Raw genomic sequence first — 14,641 nt, 5'->3', positions numbered from 1 at the left:
CTGGGGGAGAAGATCAGTTTGCTGGAACAGAGAGCTTCTTCAGGACTTCAGGAAGAAAAAGAGTTTATGAACTCTGGAAGAAGAGGCAGGTGCCTCAGGAGGGTGATAGAGCTATTAAGCTGTACGGGTAGAAACTCAGAAGGGCAAAGCCCAGTTTGGCTTTGCAGAATCCAAATCGGGAAGTCAGAAGGGTAGTGCAGTCGAGGACAATAAAAATGCTTTTATAAATACATCATTAGCAAAAGGTGGGTTAAGGAGAATCTCATCCTTTATTGGATGTGAGGGGAAATGGTGATGAACGATGAGGTACTTAATGCACTTTTTGCGTCGGTCTTTTATTAGTAGGGTTAGTTAAATGAGTTGGAAACTGGGGACAGGGAGTTGTATGGAGCTCCTGTAGTCCAGTGGGGAAACTGTAAGTGCCCTACCACATCACTTGGACTTCCCGAGTCTGTGGGGCTGGAGGATGTTCATCCAAGGGTACTGAAGGAGCTGGTGGAAGTGGTCACCAAGCCACCTTGAATAATTTAGCAGCAGTCCTTGCTAACAGAGAAGGTCCCAGCTGACTGAAGGTTACAGTGCGACTCCAATCTACAAGAAGAACAGGAAGGAGGATCCAGGGAATTCGAGGCCTGCCAGTCTGACCTTGGTCCCAGGGAAGGTTATGGAGCAGATCGTCCTGAACGTCATCACGTGGCACCATGGGACGTGGAGTGCTAAGAAGCAAACAGCATAGTTCTATGAAAGGCAGATCTCCTCGTATGGCAAGATGACCCACTTAGGTGAGGGAAGGCTGTGGATGTTCTTTACCTGGATTTTAGTAAAATGTTTCCCAGAGCATTCTCCTGGCAAAGTTGACTGCTCAGGGCTTGGACAGGCGCACAGTTTGCTGGGTTCAGAGAGTCCTAGTGAAGGGACCTCAGTCCAGCTGGCAGCCGCTCACAGGTGGCATTCCCCAAGGCTCAGCATTGGGCCAGTTCTGTTTAATATTTTTCAGTGGTCTGGATGAGGGGATAGAGTGCATGCTTGTTAAGTTTGCATATGATACCAAGTTGGGGTAGGAAGGCTCTGCAGAGGGATGTGGGTAGGCTAGATCGATGGACCAAGTCCAGTTGCACAACATTCAGCAAGGGTAAGTACCGGGTCCTGCACTGGGGTCACAGTCTGCAAGTCAAGTTGGATTGCTCCCAGTGTTCCCTCCAGGAGGAATTTCAAATGTCAGGGTAAGAATCATTCTCTCTGATTTCAACCCTAGAAATAACTCTTTGGTTTGTAGGTTCTTTTTTGGGTGGTGGGGTGGGGAAGGGATTTCTCTGCACCATGATTGTCATGATGGACCAAATATTGGAAGTGCTCGAATGAGTATCTGGAGGCTGAGGTACCATTTTTTGAACACATCAGTGGGTTATTTGCATGAGTAGAGTGTGGAGCTGTTAGCAGCAAACTTTCACGTGTGGTTTTACGTGTTACTTTGTTTAGTTAGCATTTCCTGAAAGCCTGCATCCCTCGGCACCATGCGTGCCAAAGGCAGACATCGTATTGCACTTAGGATTCACGGGGGAAATAGGCAGTTCTTCCATATGGTTTCCCCAATATCCATACCACTGTCTTAACAGCACAGAGTGGCTTCTGTGCAACTGATGCAAGGGTTAAGATTCACCAAACCCAATCTGTCAATTAGAGGAGGAAATAACGTTTAATCCACAATATTAAGCCTGATTTCATGTTACTGGGGAGAATCATTGGAAACGGCTGCATTAAAAGAGTATCTTAACAGAATCGTAGCGCACAGAGAAGGAGCCATGTAGTGTTTTTGTAATGGATGTCTCTTTTTCCTATGATTCTCTTTTAATTCTCTTTTAATGTGGCTTTGAAAATTGCCCAGCAGTACAGCATTATTTAGCTGTGCTTTAAATGTTAAAACACTTTTTTTTTCCCCAACCTAAAGGAGACCTTTATATGAAATTACTGCACAAAATCACAAGTAAAGGACCATTAAACAAGTATAATGCTGGGGGGGAAAGTATGCTTTGAACGTTGTTTCCATTATTCGTAATACATGAAGTTTCAGTCCAAACAGAAATGAAAGACTAGTGAGGAAACTTTGCAAATACCTGAAAATCTAACTTTTACTTTGCTCTTGTTAACTATATCATCGTTAAGGAAGAAAGGAAAATTGCTAAGAGGCTTTGCCATTGGAAGTGACATAACCATGACCCTGTCTTAACCATAGGCGTTTGCAAAAGTTCATTGGTAGTCAGTAAATTCTGCACTGAACTTTTAAAACCTTTTTCTTTGATACATCAAACTAAAAGGAATAACACACTCTTGAAAGCCCAAGAAAACTTTGTGTATTTCCCAATATTAATGACATATGAGGTTGTATTTCTGCCTCGAGATGAAATGATGCAATTGTGTCTCATGGAAAACAGTTTCTTACCGCAGCAGGATTGTTAGGGTTTTACAAATCCCATGCTGCCTCCCATTGATTTTGAAGGTAAGGTAATTGCAGAGATATAAAAGTGTAGCCTTACGCACTGTAAAGCTGATCATTCAATAACTGTTTCCTATGGGCTTTATTGTATCAGTTTTCAGATATTTTTCTGGCCAACTTTTGAACCTTCCTCCTTCTCCGCTGGCGTTGCTGGGGCAGTTGCCCTTTGTTCTCGACAACCCTTCCTACCCAGAGCTCTAGGCAGCAGTCTAATTCCACAAAATGTCCTGGAGATGATTATGTTTTGTCTTACTCAGTTGGACTGTTGCAGTGCTTAGAAATCAGATAAGGGCCTTTAGAAAGGGCCTTTGTTTGAACCTCAGACGCTTGCTCTTACTCATAAACATGTATGTGCAGGGCTAGTACTGAGATTTTAACCTTAAACCTTTGCAGTCTGGCTGTCTGTAAACTCCAGCAAAGTATCCTTGTCTGTGGGTGCGGCTTTCCAGCACGTTTTGCCACTGGTGTTATAGAGAGGGGATGCTGATTGTACTTTCCCTCTCCTTTTTAGTGAGCATATTTGTGTGTTCTTGCAAAACCAGTTTTTGGTAGCTGTCTGTTTTTTTCTACCGTGACAATTTAAAAAAAGAAAAGAGTGAGGAGGGGAGTTTTAACTGATTTCTATTCTTACCACTGTTTTGCATTGTCAGAGCTGATAAGTTAGTTGAGATAGCAAATCAGAGGTGGCTTTTGTAATAGCCTGCTCATATCATAAGGGTTCTTGGCCCAATGTAGTGCATTCTTAATCTTCTTTACAATATATGGATGTTGCTCACTTAAATGGATTTCAGCTGAAGTAGAATTCTCTAATTAGACAGTAAGGTTGGAGAAATTGACCGTTATCTCCAGTTATTGAATTTTCTGGCAGCCTGCATCAGCATTTGTGCTTCTAGCAGTTGGTCTTTAAACATGGAAATAATGCATCCAGAGATTATTGTTCAAAACTATTTTCAATAGTCTAATAGCTTTTTAATTTTTTCTAAATGGCATATATTCATCAGCTGCAGCACAGGGTAATCAGATTGACTCAACTCAGTTCTTCTGTCCCTCTTAGCTAATTACAGGTTGTATTCAGATATTAAACTAGTAGGGAAGCTGTGAAATTTTGTTGATAATCTCATAAGCAGGAGTCTGTGCAGCCAGTGAGTTAAGGATGTGGGATTCCCTGGCAAGTAAGAAAAGGGCCTCGTATGCAAAGAGTTGCTTTGGTCGTTTATCAGTGGTTTGAGTGATTCTTGGTTACTGCTCTCTCTTGTGCTCTGTAGGCATATCTGTGTAGGGAAGATGCTGCCCAGGGTATGAATTCCGGGTGCTTTACCTGTCCTGTGCTTGGGTATCCATGCAGGTGCTCTAGGGAGAAGATTCAAGATTTCTTCAGAGCTCTGGCTTACCACCACGGAATCCAGCGGTGATCAGGACAAAAGGGTACGAGTGGGCTGTGCCATCATCCAGCAGCTCCCTTGTTGCAGGACTGGGAGGCTGTGCTACACAGAAGGGTGAACCGAGGAAGCCCGTAACTTTTCTTTGTCATCCTTTTTAGGTCAGCTTTTAGAGTAAAGCATAGCAAAGACGTTGGCAGGCTGTGGGAGTAAAGGTTTGTCTGCATCCACATGCTGAGCACCAGCACGAGGCTAGCTGTACATTGCAGGAGTGTTGTGCAGAAAGGGCGGGCTGGATCCTTGGAGCAGCGTGTGGCCAGGGCTCATCTGCCCAGGCGGGACACCATGGCGGGTCTCTGCCTGAGCGGCTGGCTGGTTCTGTGCTGACTCTGGGACCGCTCCAAAGGCCCGTGTTGTGCAGCGATAGGCATGTTCCAGGGCTGAGCTCGCTGCATTGCTATGCTTGTGTGAAATTGGGAATTAGAAGTATCTTCAAGATATTGATGTGATAAGAGACAGATGTATTCCAATCAGTTAAATTTTCCATGAAATTGATTTTTCATGGAAAAATAACCTATTTCATTGAAGTGCCATGGATAAAAGTTCATAATTTCAATGCATCTTCTTTCTGAAAGTGATTGACTAGATGTACTTTGTTTTCCATGCAGAAATCCCAGTTGTCTGAAATGAATTTGCATGTGAAAGAAGGTTGGTTCAGCCCACCTTTCCATGTCTGGTTACAATTTGCTCTCAGAGTATCTGCAATCGTTTGTTGGGAATGTTCTCATTCGTGGGAACACGCACTACAGTCTGTGCCAGTTTAAGATTACGAACCGGCGAAGGATTTGAGGACGATAGTTATGAAATTTAAAAAAAAAAAAGTTGTTTTTCCAGCTTCTGAAAGGATGATAAAACTCTTACCTTACTCTTTGATTTTAATTTTTGTTTGGCATAAAAGAAACTTATAGTTATCATGTTCCAGGTATGCTTTGGCAGTCATCTTTACGATGCTGCTGATTGCTGTGACGTTTGTGTGCCTGCGATGCAGCCCAGAGAAATGGGCACATGCCTTTGTGCCTGGATTCCCAGGGGCCAGTGGGCTTGCTACAAAACAACTGGTTCTTTGTCTAGTGAGTGCTCAGCCATGTCAGTGTGAGTCAGCAGCAACTGAAACCTTGATTTTCTATTGCAAACACAGCTTTGTTACCTTCTGAATAGCCAACTAGCGTGGCTCCTTTTCCTATTCAGGACAATAGATAGCAGTAACTTACTTGGAAACCGTACATCCTGTTTTCCAGGTCTTTGAAGGGTAAGTTTCTTGTTCCAAACGGCATGTAAATATGAAGCATTCAGCTTTCCTGCAGAACAGGAATGTTGAAATTTCCTTCTGCAAATACATGGATTCTTCTAAATGTATCCAGGCTTGCACCAAATTCCTGGAGTGCTTGGAAACCAGAGGGCCTGGAGTTCAGCTTGCCTGTTGCTAGAAGGCTCCTAAGGAGCTGGAGACTTCAGAGGCAGTGGGGTTACCGTAAATTCAGGGCACGTTGCCTGGCAGCCCACCAGTGTGACTGAGAGTCTTGCAAACTTGGCTAGTGAACTTGCAAGTCTGTGGGTTTAGGAGTCAGGGTTTCTTTATCCCTGGGTTTCCATCAGCCTGCTGGGATGATTGCAGAGGAGCTATGAGGAAATGAAGTAATTTTCCAATGGAAAGGTGCCTGGTTTTCATCAGAATTTTAGCCAAATTAATCAACTAAGATGTTTTGATGAACTTGATTTTTTTTTTCTGATGGAAATTGTTCTGTTGGAAAGTTTTTAATGGCCACAAGCACCTGTGCATCTTATTCCAGCTCCAGTGATGGTCACTGGTTATTTCAATTTATTTGCTTGAGATTATCTGGGTAATGCAGGTATCATGACTGCCATCTTCAATCACAAGAGGAAAATCTTTTAAAAAATCTATAATGTAGTTTATGAAATGAACTGTTACTACAAACCAGAGGAAACATACTGTAAACTGTTTTTATTATGTCTCATGTGTAAGTGATTTATTTAGTGTTGACTTTCTGTGAAGTTCATAAATACAAGGAGCTTGCAGAAATCTCCACAAATGCCTGTGTGCAATGGAACTCTGGACACTGAAGGTCTTTTCTTCCTGCCTTAGAGTGAGTCCTGCTTCCCCGTTAGTTTTTATGTATGTTTCTTGTCTATTAATGCTTGTCTCTCATGTTGTGCTTCTTATAAATGCCCAATATTTTAATTCTTGATTGGTGGTATAGCAGCACTAACTCCATGTGCAATTCAAATGATGCCCATCGGTTGTGCTCGTCTTGGGGAGAGAAAGATTATTGGAAGGTATTTGGGGAACAGTGAGAGGTCTATGCTCCAGATACAAACAGTGGCTAACTGCCTTCCAAGGGCTTACCATGTCTATAAAAGTGTACTGGCACAGGAAGAGTAATCGAGGCCCTTGGATTCCTGCCCAGGCAGATACTTTGGTCAAAGCTGCAGGGAGTGGGCTCTGCAGGAATGGAGTCTAAAATGGCTCTGAGTCAGCAGCAGCAGCTGCAGAAAATGTGGCCTGGGGAGAAAATGGAAAGCAAACCATGCAGGTGTGCAGTGTTGAAAGAATTTTGCCCTGCAAAACTCACTTAATGATTTGACCAAAGGCGCATAAACCAGACAATATTCCAGCTCTGTCTAGACTCCAGAGAGACTTGACATACAATAAAATGCAATAAAATTTTTTACCTTAGAAATAGAGATGAGCTGCTGAGTATCCACTGTGCTCAGATGTGTCCAGTCAGAAGGAGTGCTTCTGCACATCTGCAGGGGTACTTGCTCTTTATTGTGGTGTAGACAGACAACTCTCTGGAGTCTTAAACCCAAAGCTTTGTATGTCTGCAATGAGAACTGAAATTTCCATAAAGCTCTGGAAGCTTTTCATAAAGTTTGGCAAAGCGTTTTAGGAGATTTGATAGCTGTAGTACTTGAAGGAACAGTAAGATGTGAAGTCAAATGTGCCAGAACGGTACTTCGTGAAGCTGGGTTCAGGTGCTGGCTGAATTTCACATGCAAGGTGTGTGTCAGGTCTGGCCAGGTCTGTAGTTTATTGATGGCAGGTGCACTGCGTGCGCCCATCATGGAGGGTAATGTGTGGACTCCCACGTTAGTCCAGTCACTCATTAATGGAAATGATTTTTGGGTGAGAATAGTAGGCTTCACTGCTGCAGTGGTGGAATTACCCAGTTCGCTTCACTTGTTGGGATTTATAAGACTTGCCTCTAGGAATCCCTGTGACTTGGGCTCTGGTGGCTGTATTTCCTGCTCTCCATCCTATGGCGCACATAGAACACAGTCATGCAAAGAAGCATCCTTCAGTGGGTTTGATCTGCTCCTGAGAATATCCCTGGGTGGTGAACGAGCTTGCAAGTAGGCCTCCAAGGAATATGCTGCAGCTGCGGTGAGTTATTACATCTTTGTTGATTTGTAACCTGAAATCTATATCCTACTGAGGCTTGCTGCGTAGCCGTCATCTCTTTACCTTGGGATTATTGATTGTATTAAAATGTTCACTTTGTACTTTGCACAGCTAGAGTACTGATTAGACTTTTATTCGTGTTGCCACTTGGAAAGGTTATTTATGTGGGACTACTTCCAACATCTGTGCCAATTTGGAAAGCAGAATGTTTTTATCTTTAATTATTTACTGAAAATCTTTATGCAAAATAAGTTGCTCACTGAGATGAAACGCTGATTCAAGGGGACATCTTGCCCTTTCTATTTACTTTATTTATTTTGGTGCGTTGTCTTCAAATTAAGGAAACATCAAACTAAATAGGTTTCATCCTTGGTTCGTTACGTGAAGGCTTGTGTTCCTGCTAAGGGATTACCTGGTCTAGGTTTGTGGCAGAGCATTTTTTTAGCCATAATAAATGTTTTGGAGTATTGTGCAGTCACATACAAGTGTGGATATCATTTTACGTATACAAGACACACTTCCATCCTTATTGCTGGAAATTTTCCTTCTGTGTCTTTAAATCATGGAAACAAGTTCCATTACCACGCTGACTGTTCCCCTTTTTGGGTTATTACCAAAATCCGGACTTTACTAAATGGTACCACCGGGATTTTGGTTGGTTGTTTTGAATTGCAGTATCAGAACCAGGAACATCCAGTTGGATCGCTTTGCAGAAAGCTTTGGCATTAATACTTGAAGTTTTTTCTCCACACCAACCTGATGTACCAACTAGGACTTGCTGGGATTTCCTGTTGACGCTTTCTGCAGGGACCATTTCGGCTGCTGCTTCTCACTGCCTGTTCGGATAGGCTCTGGGGGCCGCCTCAGGTTAGGAAATGCTCTCTGTAGGTAGAACTGTCTTAAAGTTGAGCCTTCGCAGCTGTTGGAGAGGTTCCTACAGTGAGCTCCTAATCATATTCTACTAAGCTGGAGGCCTGATGGAGAAGACGCCAGCCTGCCAGAGCTCTTCCTCTGGCGAAGCAGCGGGGTGAGCGTCGGGGTGGGACTGAGCCCCTGCTCGTGCGGGTGACACGGCCGCTTGCCTTTGCTGTGGCTCTGTCTGCTAGCTGCAGGGTCAGCTCATGGCACCACTGCTGCAAAGATGGGGGAACTGCAGCAGTGTGAAATGAAACTGCTTAATTTCAACCCCACAAAGTTTTAATTTGGCTTTTAGGATGTTTTTTCCACCATTGCTAAAAGAATTCTTGGGGGGAAGTAAGTAATGTTTGTTTTCAACTGATTTCCCACCATACACTTCAAACATAAATAAATGCACAGATATGTTCTTTTGATATTAATTGCTGTTTTCAGAAGCTGGAATAGGTGAAATGGTTGGTAGACTCCAGTCCAAATTTACAGGTAATTATTCATTTAAAAAATGCAGTTGTGGGTTGTTTTTCGGTGGCTTCTTTTTTTTCCCTCTCCAAATAAACCTACCACATCTAATTTTTCCAGGCATAAATGTCATCTCTTGTTTTACATGGGAAGACAAAATTTATTTCAAAATCCTGTTTTCAATTCTGGACACAGAACATAAGAAACAAGGAGTTTGCTCAGGCTTCTCAGCCTTGGAACCATTTAGGCTGTCTCTATCCTTATTGTAGCCAGTGTTTTTCTATTGAAAATTCATTTCTTAAACAACTGAAAAAAATGAGTACAAGATAGTTCTTTCTTTTAGCTTCATAATGGTGGAAAGGCAGGAGGTAGGGGCGTGAACTGAGAGCAGATCAAAGTGCAGAGTTTCTGCTTCATTTTCATACTATGAATAACAAAATCCATAAAGTGAGTCTCGGGAGTCAGGCTCAAGGGCCTCTTGATTAAGAATTAAATTACAGGTATGATTTACTAAATTTGTGCTTGGGGAAGGGAGGTTTTTGATGATGATATGATTGGTAAACTACACATTTCCTCAGCTCCGTATTAAAATTAATGGGAGTAGCATAACTGTACATGCAAAATACTTCACAAATCTCAGGAAATATTTTGTCTTGTATGTTAAGCCACGTAACTGGAATTCTGTGTCTGTAACTCCTTTACTAAAGTAAACCCAAGGAAGAGGGTAAAGCTGGCGCCCACTCTTCTTAGACTGAAATTTCTTCTGTTGTCAAAGATGATGTAGTCAGAGGAGCTTTCAAATCAGCTCTTTTATGCAATTTTGTTCCCATAGTTTTCATATAGTTGTTTTAAAACATGGAAGTGTGGAACTATTTGAAAGCATTTCAAGAGTTATGTATTTTTATTAGACTAATAAACGTTTCTTTTCAATTTCTTTCAAAATTGCTTGAAATTATACTTGCTATATCTTGTTCTTTGTCGCAGAAGTGTTGGCTTAGTGGGATCCTTTGCTGTGTTTTTGGTTTCAAGATGGTGTTGGCATACAAGCAGCATATGAAGACGAGGTCTGGAAGGAGAAATAATACATTTATTGCAGAATCATGTGGATGTAGAGGTGAGGTTACATGTATGAGATTACCTCATACACTGCCACAGTCTCAGTCCAAGATCTTGTTTGGCATATAGCTTTAGGCCAGCATGGATATGGCAGCGTTGCTGCTTTCATGATGCAAAGTGGTGTGGGACATGACAAAACACCGGTGTCATCCTGTACCACGCCAAATCAGCAGTGTTTGACCAGCACACAGTGCAAAGTCTGTGCATTTCCATTACTGTTTGCTGTCTCAAGACAGGCAAGTTGGACCAGTGTTTTTTACAACCCCAAATAATTGGATATTCCCCTTCTGGGATGCAGAAAGGACTTCAGTGTGAGTAGATGGAAGAAGATGGGAATGGTCAGGACCAAGTTTTCCAGCACTCATCATACCATCAATTCCTCTTATCTGGGAGGAGCATTTTGCTTGCAGCCCTGGGGGTACTGTAACTGTCAGGACTTGAGACAGTGGGTAACAGTCACTCCCACTCTACACATCCGTTATATTTCGGTGGGATTAATAATCTACCTCTTCCTTTAAAACCTTTATTTGTAGTCATTACAACTTTTGACCAAGAGCAGCAGAGCTCTGAAGGTCCTTTTTTTCTAGCAGAGGAAGTGCTTGATTTACTGCTGCCTTATGCCTGGGCTCCCTCACCTGCAGATGCAAGAATCATTAAGGAGAGAGCTCTCAGTTGGTGCAGGAGCAGAGAAACATGAAAGGCTGCTTTCTTCTAATATGCAACAAAGCACATAATTAAAATAAACAAAATAACGTTAACCATAAGGTCTTGCTGGTGTCGTTTTCAAAGCCGTGAAGGGATCTTGGAGTCTCTAAGATCTAATCTGTTTGGATTTCAGTAAGGCATTAGCTACAGGGCCACATGGGAAATTATTAGTGAAGCTGGAAGTTGGTACAAGGAACCAGCTAAAAAACAACCCCTTTTTGTGATGTTTAGGGAGCTAGTGGGCTGGGGCAGAGCAGGTTGGAATGCCCACAGAAATGAAGGGTGACCAGCTTTAATGACAACAGGACTCAATCTGAAGTCACTCGTGTTACTGACAATATAACGAGGGGACTTCCATCAAACCGGGCAAAGGACGAGACCGTCATAGTGGAAGTGGAGGGTAGTCTCAGGGACTGAAATTAGAGATTGTGAAATATATTAGTATAAAATTCAAGTGAGTAATTAGGGGCTAGTAATAAAAATTTCACTTTTAAAGTGGAGCTTTGTAATTCGGGACTAACTGACGAGGAAACCCAGAACAATTGTGCAGTACATCCAGCAAGTCATTGGTAGTACAACCACAGTGTTTATGCTGCTGTTGTGTCAAGCACAGGCGAGACTGTGTCTGGAATATGGGGACAAATCTGGTCCCCTGCGTTTAGGAGAAATTAAATAATGCAGGAACAGCTGCAGAGGACATTACCAGGGGGATCAGGGAGCTCAACTTGTGAGATGAAGCTGGGAGACTGGGCTTCTTCCACCTGGCAGAATGAGGCCCATGGAGCAGGATATGGTCCGTGTCTGCAAATGTGTCAGCAGTAAAGGCTAAAGAATGGGGGAGATGTCCTAAAGAACATAGACAACAATGGTGCAATATTAAAGGCACATAAATTGCTAAAAATAGATGTAGACTTGTTTTAGGAGAAGGTTTCTAGCACTTACGGAGGTTCAGAGTAGAATTATTGGAGTAGTTTGGTGATTGGTGTGCCAGTGGCAATGTAGGTACATGCATTTAATAGCACGTGCGTTGTGTAGGAAGCTGTAAGGCACAGTTACCTGTCTGAACAGTTGTCAGACCTTTGTGGCCCAGGAAAAGAGTTCCTCTTTCTGCGCTCTTAAATTGAAACGCATCTGGCTTCGTGGGGACTTGCAGCAATTGGTGCATCTATGCATATGCAATGGAGGGGTGATTTTTTTCAGGTGTAAATATTTAAATTTCAGGGCTCCAAGTTAGGTGCAAGTATGTTGCTACAGGTACCCATAATATTTCATTTTTAAGCCACTGCTGTAATGAAATTTCTTCTCAATTCTGCTCCACAGCATTTGGTGTACTGAGACACAACAGCTAAGGGAACAAGTAAGTAAAAGCACTAATTAAGACTCCGAGTGCTTTCAATAAACTTGTGTTGCAATGAACAAATTAACTGACAAGGGAAAAAGACAGTTTTGCCCTCAAGGGAATGTGCTGACATAAAGATAACTCTAAGTAGTTCGGAAGTCTTTTGATTTGGAGGAAGCTATGAAATTGGAGTCTGGTTCAGTTGCATTTACTACTTAGGATTCTGAAGGAATAGCACAAAAATGTCATCACATTAGAAGACAAAAAAAAATTTTCTGACTACAGAAAATGCATGTAGGAAAACCAGTAAGAAGCTTAAGTAAGCAATTGTTCTTGCTGCTGCCTGGTTAGGTGCGGTGCATGAGGACAGTGGGGTTTGCTGTCGATGTGCAGGGAGCACGCCTCTGGCACTGCAGGTGTCAGAATACAGTGAGGAGGAACCTCAGGCATACTCAGTTTTACTACTTGTTTTAAAATACAAAACCTTTTTTTTTTTTTTTTTCCCTGAAGGTGCAATCCTGAAGAAAGAGTACCCACTGTTCTCTGAAGCCACTGTCTGGTACAGGAAATGGTAAACTTCAGGACAGAACCAGCACTTCTGAGCCACTCACACAGCAATAGCAGAAGCAAAAGGTATTCAAGAATTGTTTCTTTTTTCTAGTGTTTCTGGGTTTATATTGCTTGTCTTTTTTGAATGAAGTATATCATGTGTTGTCGGAGAGCACATACTTCAGTTGTGATTTTTGACCAATTTAGTACAGAAACATTTGTGAGACCTTAAAATTTCTGGTTGATTGGGGATTTTTCCCCCACTCTCGGTCACACTAGTTATATAGATTTTGTTGTATGAGCATCTGGGTGTTAACAGTGTTGCTGTGTCCCCTCCATAAACACTGCAACTATAAAATGAATAAATTCAAAAGCGTTAACTCACTGGGATGAAAATGGTGGGTAGGAAGTTGGCTTTGGCAGCACGAGCTAGGTGCAGCCCTGTGCTTGTTTTGGTTGCTGGTTCATGTAACGTCTGTAATCCCTTGTTCATTTGCAGAGTCCTAGAGTGGAAGCAGTAGGTTTGGATCTGTGGGTTCTCGGTTTTCATCTTCATTATTTACACTTGTTTTACACTTGTTTGCCTCAGCTGCCTGGTGTTTGTGAAACACTTTCCCCATCTCAGGCTAGGCCAGGTGTGAGGAGTGGTGGTGTGGGGAGCTGCCTGCTTGCACGGCCGAGGCGCTCCCTCCTCGCTGGGTGGAGAGGAGCCTTCATTTGCAGTAGCTGTTCAGCTTCTGCCATGAATGCTAAATCCAGTCCTCACACAAGAAAAGGAGGAAGGGGGAAAAGAAAGAAGAAGAAGAAAAAAGCAAGCAGCTTACATGGTTTCTGTATCATTTTCTGATTTTTTTTTTCCCAAAGCCTGTAACTTGAGGTCATTTTGGGATTAATTGAAGCTAATATCTTTACTTCAAAGCAGCCCAAGATCAAGCCAAATGTACACACACAGCAATTAAAGATTTGGCAAGGTAATATAGACTGGCGTCTACACAGCAGCAGCTTTCTCCCTGCACTGTTCTACTTATTCAGGCCTTTGATATGGCTTCAGAGCACAAGTAACTAGGCCTGTGCTTTAAACAAAGGAACATTTGAGTGCTATATTCTGCAGAGATTGACCGCTCTGCTATAGCTAATATTTTTAACTGTCTGTAAAATTGGAAAGATTATGAATCTGTAGTCTGACTGGCTACTGGAGAATGCTGTGGATAATGATGAAAATTGCAGGGGGCAAATTGAAAGATTTCTCTTTCATATTGTGTAGTATCATTATTCCTTTAGTGCTAACAAAGATGAGGCCAATTTAGAATAAATCATCAAAGCAACATGTGTGAATTTATCTGTCCAGTGCTCATTACAGTTAATGGGAATCATGTGGCTGGAACTTTGCAAGTGCTTTGAAAATGCTCCTTTTATGGTTACATTATAGACCCCCACGTCAGCCGTTTTGCTGTTGTTTTTATATTGCTCCATTTGTTTTCTTGACATTAAAAAAGCCAAAACAGTAAATTAATTAAAAACTGCATCACCCCCTCTGGTGTTAAATAGAGTAAAATACTCATTTTCTAAAGTAAATAAAATACACTTAAATCAACTTGTGACACGGCATGAATCTCTCCCACTTTAAATCCCTGGAGTATTAGACATGCTGCTTGTTGTGCATTAATTACGGTGAACCTAGCTGGGAAGTCAAAACGTTGATTCAGATAGGCACGTGTGAAATTTGGTCCCACCATTGTGCTAATCACCGTGTGTGGTATGTGATTAATACTGGTTCTTAATCTCTAGGAAATATTTGGGTAAGCTGCTGTGGGGAAGAGGAGAGATATAACAACAACAGGAACTTACAAGAAAGACAGGTAATGGGCATAAAAGTGCACCTATACACACAAAAGAGTAAAATGTTTGAAGTTTGATCTTAATTAATACTCTGACTGCTGTCTGTTAAAATACATGAATAGCCATACACCTTATTACAGAAAGAAGTAAATTTTTCCCCACAAGAAATTTGGATAGGTTAGAGAAAATTTCATGAAATCATTGGAAACATGAGAATAATGAAAGGTTTTCAGTCTGGCACAAGGTGAAATGCCCTGGGTTTCTGGTGAGGAAGATGCTGTGGTTCAGGAGTACGTTACTGAGATGGTCAGTGGTCCCCTGCCTGGGACACGAGCTGTGTGCTGGGCAGTGCCTCCTTTATCTCC

The sequence above is a fragment of the Cygnus atratus genome, chromosome 20 (genome assembly GCF_013377495.2).
Source record: "Cygnus atratus isolate AKBS03 ecotype Queensland, Australia chromosome 20, CAtr_DNAZoo_HiC_assembly, whole genome shotgun sequence".
NCBI classification, from domain to species: Eukaryota; Metazoa; Chordata; class Aves; order Anseriformes; family Anatidae; genus Cygnus; species Cygnus atratus.
This window is presented reverse-complemented; position numbering follows the sequence as displayed.